The sequence below is a fragment of the Eleutherodactylus coqui genome, chromosome 1 (assembly GCF_035609145.1).
Source record: "Eleutherodactylus coqui strain aEleCoq1 chromosome 1, aEleCoq1.hap1, whole genome shotgun sequence".
NCBI classification, from domain to species: domain Eukaryota; kingdom Metazoa; phylum Chordata; class Amphibia; order Anura; family Eleutherodactylidae; genus Eleutherodactylus; species Eleutherodactylus coqui.
In genome coordinates, this window is record NC_089837.1 from 313,088,390 (window position 1) to 313,101,608 (window position 13,219).

A 13,219-nucleotide genomic window follows, 5' to 3' on the forward strand; every position below is an offset into this window, starting at 1 on the left:
TTAAAATTGACCTAGGATGCCGCATAATAACAGTTGCTAACGTTTATTTCTCCAACGCAGGTCAGATCGAGTACGGCTGCCAGGTGCTGGGGGAGTTGGCCCAGTTCGCTGCGGGTTCACATATCATGCTCAGTGGTGACTTCAACGTTGCCTTGGATCCTGGTCTAGATACATCAACGGGTAAGTCCAGTCTTTCTCTGGTGGCATTGCTTAGATTGCGGAGACGACTATCTGAGCTGAGACTCATTGACCTCTGGAGGACACTTCACCCGGGGGTCAATGATTACAGCCATCACTCCGTTGCCTATAACAGTTATGGACGCTTGGACTATTTATTTGTTTCCCACGGTCTTCTGGACTGGACCCCTAGGAGCTCTATTGGCAATTTTATCTGGTTGGACCACGCACCTGTCTACGGGGCCTTGCTGGGGGGGGGGGAGTTAACAAGGGGACTAAATACATGGAGACTTAATGACAACCTTCTGGGCGACGCTTGCTGCCTTAAGTAGGTCAGGCGGACAATAGAATCTTTTGTAGAAATTCACCAGTCTGACACAACCCCCCCACCCACTCAGTGGGAGGCTTTGAAATGTGTCTTGAGGGGAGTCTTCATTTCCCACGGGGCAAGACTTAAGAAAGACAGGGCAACGAAGCTGGCGAACTTGATATCTCGGTTGGATAAGGCGGAGCAGGCTAATAAGTCCAACGCCTCCCCGTCTTTAAAAGTGGAGATCTCAACATTGCGCCAGCAAATCTTGGGGAACATGGACCAGGCTTATCTACATCTGAGAGACTGAATAAAAGGGGGGTACTACAAATTTGGCAATAAATGTAGTTCCCAGTTGGCGAAAGCGTTAAACCCACAGGAGAATCAGTCGTATATTTTCACAATGAACTCGACAGACAAGGGCAAGGTTCACTCGACAAAAGACATCCTTGAATGTTTCAGGAAATTTTATGGCGAGTTAAATAACAGAGGGGACAGTAGAAATAACAGCGATTAACCAATATTTACAAAAAACATGCCCCAGGCTTCTATGGGAGCTGCTGGCCGATTGTGGCCAAAAGATAGGACAAGACCTATCTTTTTCAGCCGCGTGTAAATTCAGCTGTTGAATTGAGACACGGATGTGCTATTTTATTTGGCAGGACGCTTTTGCGCAGCTAAACATCACCCGTGTGAATGAATGCATTGGAATCCAATGCTTTAGTTGGTCGCAATTTTCGCCCAACGTTTTTTATGGGAAGATAGGTGCTGGTAGATGTTTATGGCACATAGTATTTACTATATGTGGAGAAGATAGGACAGGTGCTATCTTTTCTTGCCCATAGAATTAACGTTAATTGTATGGGCGAGAATCCTGATAGTGAAAAACCACTGAAATACTATTAAAATCAGTGGCTTCGTTTTGTCCCGTTATGCTGCCGTGATTATCATATTGTTATCCGCTACATAATGCAGTAAGCGTAAAACACCAGGAAGGGTGATGAGTTGGAATAAGGTTAACTGGATGAGTTGTGTAGATGGCATAACTCCCTAGTAAGCCGTATCATGCAGCAACATCTTCCCCAAAATGGACTGGCAGGAGTGTCTGTGATCAGGCACAATAGAAGACAAAAAAGGGGGTGATAGGTGTGCTAATATGTAAGACCTAGGATAAGCAACAAGGTTTATTTGCCAGTGCGTTTCAACGCCATACTGGCGTCTTCATCTGGCCCATTCCAAACTACACAGAATTTGAAAGACATTTAAAAGCTGCGGGTAAAAATGCAGGTGACATCACTGTCAGTCCATGATTAGTTAAATGATCGATCGCTGCCCTTAGTACATAAAATTTAGGGCTTAAATTGAGTCACGTAGAAGAGCAGTGTGTGCTGGACTGGAAGCGGAGGCTTTGTTTGTTCACCTCTCCATTCACGTAGAAGTTTGCTTCATCACTGAACAGTACAGTCTCTGTGAAATGTGGGTCCCGTTGCAATTGCTGTGACACTCATTCTGCAAATTCAACATGGAGATCGGCATTGTCCTTATTGAGGTGATGCATTTGTACATAGCCAGTATCTGCCCAATGGTGTCCGACTCACCCTGCTTCCCAGCACAGATACTGGGTGCTACGATGTGGGCTCTTGTATACGGACGCCACAACGGACATTGTTGTTGCTTCACCTGTTGCAGTTTTGTTATGTCCACTTTTTGGCGGGTCCAACACAGAACCTGTTTGGTGAAATTTGACAAGCAATTTGCCAACTAAAAAGTAAATGACAAATTTCGTCTTGCATGTCAAAAATTGTTTAATAAATACTGACTTTTTCATCTATTTTTATTTCCTTTTCTTCCATTAATAATAAGCGTACAACTTGTTAAGGAAGAAAAAAATGTATTAGCTCTAGTTTCTGTGATATACAATAGGTGGAAGTATGTTATTATAACAGATTAAAAGAAAATTTTACACTTTATGGTTCAAAATATGTTTATTGGTTTACAATAAGAACGAATAGGAAACAGCTTAAAGAGAAATCACAATGCAGCCTTCAGGGATTGGCCGTGTGGGTCCGAAACCCTAGTCGGGTCAATCGTTATGAGATTGTTTATTTGTTGACAGTCCCATGGGTATTTTGCTTATCTGAGCCGGATGCTAGGGTGCATGGGGCTGCGTTTAGTTTGATGCTGTTAACTTATATGGTAACTAAATGTATACAATAAGGCAAGGAGGGAAGAGGAAGGAGGGGGGGTGGGGGGAATTGGGAGATTGGGGGTAGGAGGGAGGGAGGAGGAGTAGGGTCGGGACCTGGGAGGGGGGTGGACGCCTGCTGTCGAGAGCTCCGGGCGGGTCTTGTAGGTTATGAGACAATGGACGAGCTGTTAGTGTCTAGGAAGAAGAGATTGTACCTGTTTCAAGCCAGACCTTTAATGCTGGGGAGTTCCTGAACAGGATCCATGCTGTCCATGTTGTGAAGTACTTTTGGGAATTCCCTTTGTCTGCTGCGCCAAGGTCCTCCATGTGATTTATGTTGTCGAGTGTATCCAACCACTGGGACCTCGTGGGGGGGGGGAGGAAGACTTCCACAGTCTCGGGATTGTCTGTCTCATGGCCATAAGGAAGAATCTGAGAATACTCTTTATAGCTTTGGACAGGGGTCCTGGGATCATGGACAGCAGAGCCATCTCCGGCGTAGGGACCACACTATCTTTATGCACCGCGTTGTAGAGGTTAACAATATCCTGCCATACTGGTAGTACTAGGGGGCAGGACCACCAAATATGTAGAAGGTCGCCTCTTCCGTCCTGACATCTCCAGCACACGTCCGGGGTTAGGGGATATATTTTGGCTAACAGCGCCGGGGTTCTATACCATTTGGTTAGGATCTTATAATTAGTCTCCTGAAATTTGGAGGAGGTCGCCAGTGAGTGGGTTAGAATAAAGGCATTTCTCCATGTGTCCCTCTCAAAAGTTCTCCCCAGGTCCCTCTCCCAGCTTGCTACAAGCCCCGGCGTGTCGTCCCCAACTTCCACGTCCAGCAGTAGGCTATAAAGTCCCGAAACCTTTACTGGGCCGATGGCAGGAGTAGTGCAAAGCTGCTCGAACTGGGAGAGGGGAACCTGAAGGGAGGTCAAAGGGCCCAGGGACTGGACAAAGTGTCTAATCTGCAGGTATAGGAACCATGCTCCGGTCCGGGGGACATCTCCACACAAGATCTCGTGTACTGGTCGTATTCCCAGGGCCGTCACCACATCCCTCGTTCTAATAGCCAGGGATTCTCCCTCTTGCAGGAGTGGGGAACCCTTAAGTAAGACTGGAAGGTCAGGGTTCCCGATCACCAGTGTAAGGGGTCTAGGGCGAGAGATCAAGCCCAAGTGGGAGGCGAAGCCATTCCACGCTATTAATATCCGCTTCAATAGGGGAGAGAGTGTAGGAATTCGAGCTGCCACCGTTGGCGGGAGCCAGATAGAACCCATCACCAGGGCGATATGTTCCCCTCGTTCCAGGTCTACCCAGAGTTTAGGAGGGTTGTTGTGGATGACGTCTAGCACGCATCTACATAGGGAGGCCCTGTAATAAATAGAGAAGCTGGGTAGGCTTACTCCTCCGTCCTTTTTCCTTTTGATTAAGGTCTTGTATTTAACCCTTGGCTTTGTCCCTTCCCAAACAAACTCCATGGAGAGCTTGCGAAGCTTAGTCAGGTATAATTTCGGGATTTTGATCGGAAGGGTGTGGAATAGATACAGAAATTTGGGCAAGACGTCCATCTTTAACGCGTTAATTCTCCCGAAACAAGTCAACATGAGGGGTCTCCACTTACAGAGATCCCTTCTAAGACTGTGTAACATCGGTTTGAAGTTATTTAATATTATTTAATATGGTCCTTCCTCCATTTCAAGGCGGAAGATCTGCTAACTGTCGGAACTACCTCCGGTGGGATCGAGACGTTGAGGATTTTAGATTTGCTTATATTTATTTTGAAATTGCTAACATTGCCGAGTCTCTTAAACTCTTCTAGGGCTACTGGGATAGCCACCCGGGGATTTGTAATGTAGAGTAGGAGGTCTTTGGCAAAGAGGGAAAGTTTATGTTCGTTGGAAGCTGATTGGATCCCTCGAATGTTGGCGTTACTCCTTAGAGAATTGGCCAGGGACTCCATCACCAGGACATACAGGAAGGGGGAAAGAGGGCACCCCTGTCTTGTCCCGTTCTTAATTTTAAACGATGAGGATAGGGCACCATTCACTCTGACTCTGGCTGATGGATCTCGATAAACGGCCAAGACCCAATCAATAAATCTGGGTCCCAATCCAACCTTTCCCAGGGTTGCCTCCAGGAACCCCCAGTGCACCCTGTCGAACGGTTTTTCGGCGTCTACTGACAGTAGGCACGGGGGGGCCCCCGAGAGGCGAGCCCGCGAGATCAGTGAGATCGTTCTGATAGTGTTGTCCCTTGCCTCCCGGCCTGGGACAAAACCAGACTGTTCGTGGTTGATCATGGTAGGAATAAGGGGCCTCAGACGAGAAGCCAGTATTTTGGAGAACATTTTAGTGTCGATATTTAGCAAAGAGATGGGTCGATAGCTAGAGCAGAGCGAGTGGTCCTTCCCCTGTTTCGGGATGATTGTGATTGTTGCCTGGAGGGCCTGAGGTGGAAAAGGACATGTATTAGATAGTGAGTTGAAGGTTTCGGATAATGAAGGCGTTAAGAGGTCACTGAACGCCTTATAGAAGCGTGGGGAGAACCCATCTGGACCTGGGCTCTTGCCCACTTTTAGATTTTGAATTGCCTCCTTTATCTCCCCTTCCGTGATGTTACTCTCCAAACCGACCGCGTCCTCCTCTGCGATTGCTCCCGGGGCATGTTTATCTAGGTACTCTTTAATTGCCTGGGCCTGTTCGCAATCCCGACCCCTCGCAAATCGTATAATTTCTAGTAATATTGTTGAAAACACTCTAAGATGTCGCTGTTTGTGTGTATGAATCCTTTGGAGGGTAAGTTTAGTGACGGTATGTATGGGGCGGATGTCCTGGGATGAATAACCCTGGCCAATAACCTCCCACATTTGTTCCCCTGCTTGTAGAAGCTGCTTCGCCATCTATCCCTGGCGCATAGTGATTGTTGATCCAGAATTGAAAGGATTCTACTCCTAGTATCTGCAATGTCTGCTTTAAGTGTCTCGGCAGGGGAACTCTTGTTAGCTGATTCGAGGTCGCCCAATTTCACTAGTAAATCTTTCAGCCCCTGTGCCCGTTCGCGTTTTAACCTAGCGCCGTGAGAGATAAAGACCCCTCTGATTACACATTTTAGAGCTTCCCATTGGGTGGGTTGGGCCGTAGGCTCATGTAGGTGGTCTGTAATGAAATTTTGAATCGCTTGTTTTACCTCCTCTACGCATAGCGGATCTTTGAGGAGATTATCATTAAGGCGCCACTGATGGTTCCCTCTTCCTTTCTGCAAAACCCTGGAGGGCCCCAAAGACCGGAGCATGGTCTGACCAGAGAAAAAACCCTATAGAACTTGAAGAGGAAAGGTCTAGGAGATCGTGCGAGACCAGCAGATAATCTATACGATTATAGCTATTGTGGGCTAGTTAATGAAAGCTGAAGTCTTTTGTTTTAGGGTGCTGTAGCCTCCATAGGTCTACCAGTTTTAAGGAGACTAGAGCTTTTTTGAATTTGCGTAGTTCAGAGAAAGAAACCCCGGACCTACCCGCTGCAGAGTCCAAGACGGGATCGAGGCATAAATTGAGGTCCCCTCCCAGGATTATGCGTGATCCCCCGGCGAAGCTTGACAGTGTGTCCATGACCCGGAGACCGAAGGAGGCCTGCGCCTGGTTGGGAAAATAAACATTTGCTATGGTTAGGACCCTGGTGCAGACAGAGATTTTAATGAACACATAGCGTCCTTCTGGGTCAATCTCAGAGGAGATAACCTGGTGGGGGAGATTTTTGTGGATTGCTATTGACACTCCACATATTTTCTTTTCTGGATGTGTGCTGTGAAACCAAGTCGGATAATAGTTAGACTTACAGTTAGGGGTGCTGTTTGAGGAGAAATGTGTTTCCTGTAGAAGCGCTATCGTGACTCTGTTTTTATGGAGATGTTTGAGTATCTGACCTCTTTTGGAAGGTTTATTCAGGCCTCTGAAGTTGTAGGTACAGAATGTAAGGTTATCCATGGTTGGTAGTCAGAGGGGGAGCTCTTGACGCAGGCGACCTGAAGGGGTGCAAGGGGAGAGAGGGGGGAAAGACAAAAACACAAAAACAGAAACAAACTGTACATCCGGAAACAGCCGGAACTTGACAGGCTATTCCCCGATCTATGTCGGGGGACGGACCACACATAGTGTCGTCCAGCCTGGCGGGGGAAGTGATTGACAGTAGCGGGGACGAACGCCCCTGGCCGTCTCTTGACACGAGTTAAATATCCCAAATGGGACCAGAATGAAGACCAAAGTTGTTTAGTAGTATAGAAGGTGATTGTGGGAAGCAGGCAAGTCAAAGATAAGAGCAAGTATGGCATATAGCTTGCAGGTATGCATAGGTACGTGAGGCATGGGGTTAGGAGGTGAGCTGAAAGCCAGAGGAGGAGAGGAGGGAAGAGGAGGTTTTAAAGCAGAGGGCAGGCCCCCTCGTGTGTGGAGCCCACCAGCGGTGGTGATTCCTTCGGGTTCTTCGAGGGCGATGAGCGGCTGTTCCCTCCCCCCGGGTCAAGTTGGTCTCGGGGAGCCCCAGTTTAGTGGTAATGTCCTCATGACTGTGGAGGTTCAGATTTGCGATCTTTCTTCCTGCGCGCCGGTTCTACCGTGTGCCAGTTCTCCATAGCCGGTTGTGCTGGCAAAGAGGGTAGGGCCGGCCAGTCTGGGAGCGACACCATCGGGAGTCCAAAGGTCCCTAGAAAATTAGGAAGATCTCCTAGGGAGCGAAAGATGGCGGATTTGCCATTTTTCCAGGCCGTCAGCTGGAATGGGTAGCCCCATCTGTAAGGAATATCTTTTCCTTTAAGAGCCTCCAACAGTGGTTTCAATGCCTTACGGAGTTGCAGAGTTCTTCTGGCTAGACCCGGCAGTAGGATAATGGGTCCCTCTTGATAGGATAGGTTCCCAGCGCTCCTGGCTTGTTTTAAGATGTCTTCCTTATTTTTGTAGAAGTGGATGCGACAGATGATATCCCGGGAGCGTCTCGGATCAGGGTTTTTAGGGTCGAGAGATCTATGTATGCGATCAATTTCTAAGGGCTTGTCCCGTGGCCTTTGAGTGAGGGATCCAAAGAAGTCCTGTGCCCACTGCTACAGCTGTGTATTGAAAACATCTTCTGTGAGACCCCTCATGCGGATATTGTTTCTTCTGTGCCTATTTTCTAGGTCATCGATGTGCGCGAGAATGTTGGAGATCTGGTTGGAATGGGAATTAATAACTTGCCTGTGGGCTTCAAGGTCTGTATTAGTTTGTTCCAGTGTCTCTTCGACAGCTTGCACTCTGTGCCTGATCTGCTGTATGTCTTTCTGGATCTGGCTCATCGCTCGTTTGTGAGATTGTTCGAGGTGGGAAAAGGACACGTCTATTTCAGCTTTGGTGGGGTGGGCTCTAAGGTGTGCCTTCCAGTCCCAGTCATTATCCTCTGAGTGTATGCTGAGGGAGGGAGAGCACGGAGCCCAATTTCCTCTGGAATTCTGGGGGGAGGGGGTGGAATGCCAAGATGGGGAGCTGGTCGTTCCTTCTCTGTGGGGGGGGGCTTGAGTCTGGGGTGCCTAGTGGCTTAGGTTGTGGGCCCCTAGTTTCTGCTTTTTCCCCCTTTCTTGCAGTTGGGGTGTGATGGGGTGTAGACTTCCCCTTCCCCAAAGCCCTGTCTACCCCATGTATAGGGGGGGACTGAGCCTCCACTGTCTTGTGTGCATACTCTTCTCCCTCAGTGCTGAGTAATGCTGCACTCCAGGGTCCCAGCTCTGCTCCTCTCTCCTCCATCGTTCCCCCCCCCCCCCCTCCTCCTGTAGCACGCACCTTTTGTGACCTCTGTCTGGTGGTGAGCTCGGCTTCTCTGCGGAGTGGATATGCGCTCCCCCCCCCCCCCCCCTGCGTCCTGCTGGCTGCAGAGGTATCCCTGCGGTGTTCAGGGCTTCTTCCATCCCCCTCCTGTTACTTCCCTCTGCATACTCTCCGGCCGCGCCGCGGTCGTTGCTGTAGTGGGTGCGCTGTGCCTCTTCCCGGAGTAAGAGCGCAGACGCCGCTTCAGGTGGCTCTCCCTCTCCTCCTGCCCCCGCTCCGTCGGCACGGGCCGCGGGGCTGAAGAAGCGGCTTAGACCGATCGGGTCCTTCTCCGCCGGTGTCCGTGGCTGACTCTTTATCCTCACCATATCCGCTGCGTGAGTGCCAGCTTTTCTATTGAATGTGGTCTATGGTGATTTTAAAGCATGGACGGCTCGGGAGCTGAAGTGGAGCACGTCCTATCCCGCCATTGGCAAGCCACGCCCCCCCAAAATTTTACACTTTAATTACATATGCTAACAAAAGTGAAAGTGCATTTGAAATTTTTTTTAATGACAGTTACATTCTAAGAGTTCTAAATTGATGGAAGAATTCCTGGCAGGTGGTTCGGTGTGAAGGGAATCATGTTGTGACTTCATGAGATCGTTTCCTTTTGGCTTGCCTCTTGTAAGTGAGTTCTAGAGCATCCCTACACACAGACCAGCAGTAATCAGCAAGCATTCCTTCATTCCAATGGCCCTGATATCTTTGTTCCATTACAGAAATATCCTGGTGGAGTCTTTCTCCGTGTTCATCACTGACAGCTCCACAACTAGGAGGGGAAAAGTCTAGGTGGGAGTGGAGAAAATGGATTTTAAGGGACATGTTGAATCCGAGTTAATGGTAATTTTCCAGAAGTACTGTCACCAACTGAGTGTAGTTAGCATCTCTTTTGTTGCTTAAGAATCCATGAAGGTCCTTTAGGCTTGCCAAGCTTCCTTTTCTTTTCCCTCCAAAACTTGGTCAAGCGCAGGATCCTTTACAATTTGTCGAATTTGTGGCCCAACAAAAATACCTTTCTTAACCTTTGCATCACTCAATCTAGGAAATTTGTCTTTTAAGTACTTAAATGCCTGTGCTTCCTGGTTCATACCTTTGACAACATTTTTTCATTAAGTCCACCTTTATATGAAGGGGTGGAAGAATAACATCTTTTGGGTCCACAAGAGGCTCGGCAATGACATTTTTCTTGGTAGAATCAAGATTTCTTGCAGGCCAGTCTGCTTGAATGTCATGTGATTTCCTACTGTCCCACATACATAAAAAGCAGCAGTATTTAATGTACCCCAGTTGCATTCCTAAGAGTACAGCGATGACTTTTAGATCGCCACAGATTTTCCACTTGTGTTCAGTATATTTGATTGAGTCGAGGAGGGCTGTCATGTTTGCATAAGTCTCCTTCGTGTGAACTGCATGACCAACAGAAATAGAAGGAAGACGGTTGCCGTTGTGAAGTAATATAGCTTTCAAACAAAGCTTGGAGGAGTCTATGAACAGCCTCCATTCAGTTGGATCATGATTCAATTTCAAACATTTCATGAAGTTATTGACGTCGCAGCAAACAACCAGATTGTTTTTCTTCTCATAAAAAAGAAGCAGATCACTCTGACGTTCTCTGTACTGTGAAACCCTGACATCCTGTTAGAGAAGATTCCATTCTGTAGCCTTGAACCTAGAACTTCCACCTTCTCCTTTGACAAGTCAAGGTTTCGAATGAAATCACTCAATTCCGCTTGACTCAGTCGGTGCGGTGTATCGTCTTTTTCCTCAAAGTCAGGATCATGGGATGTGGAAGGCTTGTTGCGTTCTTTTTTTTCCCCACACTTTCTTCATTTCTCTACTTCAAGCTCATAATGTTGGGGTGGAGTAGGAACTGGTGTAGTGGCCCAATGGGTCCTACAGAACATTCGCAGCAACACTTGTCCTGTCATATCTGTTTATGTGCCGTTCTTGGACATAGGTGTTGTACATCTGAGAAACTCCGTTTCTCCATTTCTTCTAAACCTAGAGCTTAGTCTGTCAGCTGCAGTCCAAGTGGCTGATAGTCAGCTTCAACTGCAATGGTGCAGAGCCAAGGGACGGGAAAACAGCAAAACAAGGTCCTATGCACAGGTGCTAGGAGTCCAAAAAGTGTGGGAAAGAAGCCGAGGAGATGAAAGAAAGGGACAGAAAGCAGTTAGGCAGACTCAGCCAGGTGTGATAGAGAGTAGGTTGCAGTCAGTCGTGTCGAAGAGGAGGAGGTGCTTGTACACAAGCAAGTCAGCAGTGCAGCAAGTTTCCTCACCAGATCGACTGTGGTGTATACTCATTCCCTTGTCACCTTACAGCAGAGGGAAAGATTCCTTTAGAGGTCAGTCTACTACTACCAGTGAGTCATAGCTACCTGGTGAATTCAAAGCCACTGTTTACTCTGCTTCATTTGCACTTCACTAAAAATCAATCCTTCAAGTAGATCAACTAGTGTGGAAATTGTATTTCAAGTTCAGTTCAGTAAAGGAAAGAAGAGAGTGTTGAGATCAGTTCCTAAACAATTCAATATTGTGGCATTCTTCATCGTGTTCAATTGTCTGCTTACTACTGCCTCTTCCTGCACCTATTCTAAAGTACCTTTGTGGAGAATTGTGAATTCAATTTGTTTAGCAAAATATCAGTCAGTAAATCTGCGTACTCCCAGATTTCCAAATTACTACTGTCCTCGACTCATTTATTTCAGCGTCATTTCACCCAGAGGGTCAAGTTGGAGTACTGGCGTCACCGTGACAGCAGGCCTTCCTGTCACCCGTGCTACGGTACATTCCATGGGTCGCTGCACAACCCTGAAGAGAGCACTGTTACCGCCATTGTAGGGAGGCCATAGTGCCACCAGTGACAACCTTTCTACAGACCCCGTGATCTCCCACACGTTGGCGCACTTTGCTCGGACATTGTACTGGTAAACTATCTGAATGTGGGATAGGTCGATTAGCAGATGGAAGATTTGGGTATTGAACTATTCCCGTTTTGTTTATTGACAAACCTGCCTTTATAGGCGGAGTCAGGCAGAAATAGCAGTCATCTGTATGGTTTGCAGGCTCCCGCCAAACCATAGGCACAGCAAAAGCCATAGATTTTTTTTTTTTTTTCAGCCATTCTCAAAGTTTAACTAAACAAGAGTTGCAACATACATCTGGAGCCCATGACTTATCTTGGTCCCCCATCTTAATACCAAAATAATGATGATAAGCAGTCTTCACAAGAGGCGTCAAATTGTGTTTCTGTGCTGAAAATGTTATTTCACCACAAATGTAACATTATTCACTAAATTTACACATTTTCGTGGAATTTTGATATAGCAAATTTCAAACTTCAAAAGCACTCCAAAACCAGAAATTCTGAAAAAAGGAAACCAGAAACAATATGAAACTCAGTCATAGAAACATTATGTTTATAACCTACAAACATATGGGGAACGTTGTGTTATGTCAGTTGAGAGGTGTGACAACTCCACCCCCCAAAAAAATTCCCACAAAATAAAAATGTAAAAAATGTAAAAATGGCATTTCACTGTATCTCCAAAGCAAGAGCTTATCGGTCATTTTTATGGTGATTTTTTAATTCAGCAGATGGGAATACATAAGAATAAGCTTATTTTGAGCCGAAACAAAATCATCATTGGGCAGTTCTATTGATAGATTACAACATCTAATATTAATGGAGCTTTCTTGATATCAGCCTTGTGGAGTACATATCTATAATGTTCACTTTTATAACTGCCGAAATTTCAACACAGCTCCAGATAAAGAGGACTTATCTACTGACCCTTTTATGAAGTTAATGTGCCCCCTCTTCTGGCAAGAGTGAGATCTACCATCCAGCAGAATTTAAATGGGAAATTAGATTATTTTCATTGCAATTAATTTGGTTTGAGGCTGTACTTCCTGTCATCGCATTGGACAGAATAACCCATCAATATCCGCTGCAATATTGTTTTTTTAATTAAGTACAACTTAAGTTAAAAAAAAATTTACATTTGCTTTCTGTCAACATTTTTTGACCACCTGTAACCTCTTCAGTTTTTATTATTCGGGTTATGGGAGGGCTTGTTTTTCGCCTGCTGACCTGTATTTTTACTAATACCGTTTGGGGTATATGTGACTTTTGGATTGTTCTTATTCAATTTTTTCTCGGATAGTGGGTGACCAAAAAAACAACACGTCTTGCACTGCGTATTTTTTTTTCTGACAGCGCTCACTGTGCGCTGTGATATTTTAGTAATTTGGACTTTTGTGGATGCAGTGATACCCCTTTTTTAGTTTTTCGTGCTATGACTGTGGAAAGAGGTGGGTTTTAACTTTTAATACTTTTTATTTTTCAGTAATAATTAACATTTTCTTAAGTTCCCATAGAGGACTTAAACTTGAAATAGTTTGATCATCTATACCAGGGGTCCCCAACTCCAGTCCTCAGGGACCACCAACAGGTCATGTTTTCAGGATATCCTATAGTATGAACACCTGTGGCAATGTCTGAGGCGCCGACAATAATTACATCACCTGTGCAATACTAAGGCTGGGTTCACACAGGGCGGATTCCCGTCGGAAATCTCACGGTTTGGCCGCAGCAAAAACCGCGAGATTTCCGCCGGGAGAACCGCCGCGGCTTTGAAGCGGCCCGGCCGCTTGCTTTTCCGTTGCGGCCGGCGCTTCCATAGAGGAGAGCGCGGCCGCAACGA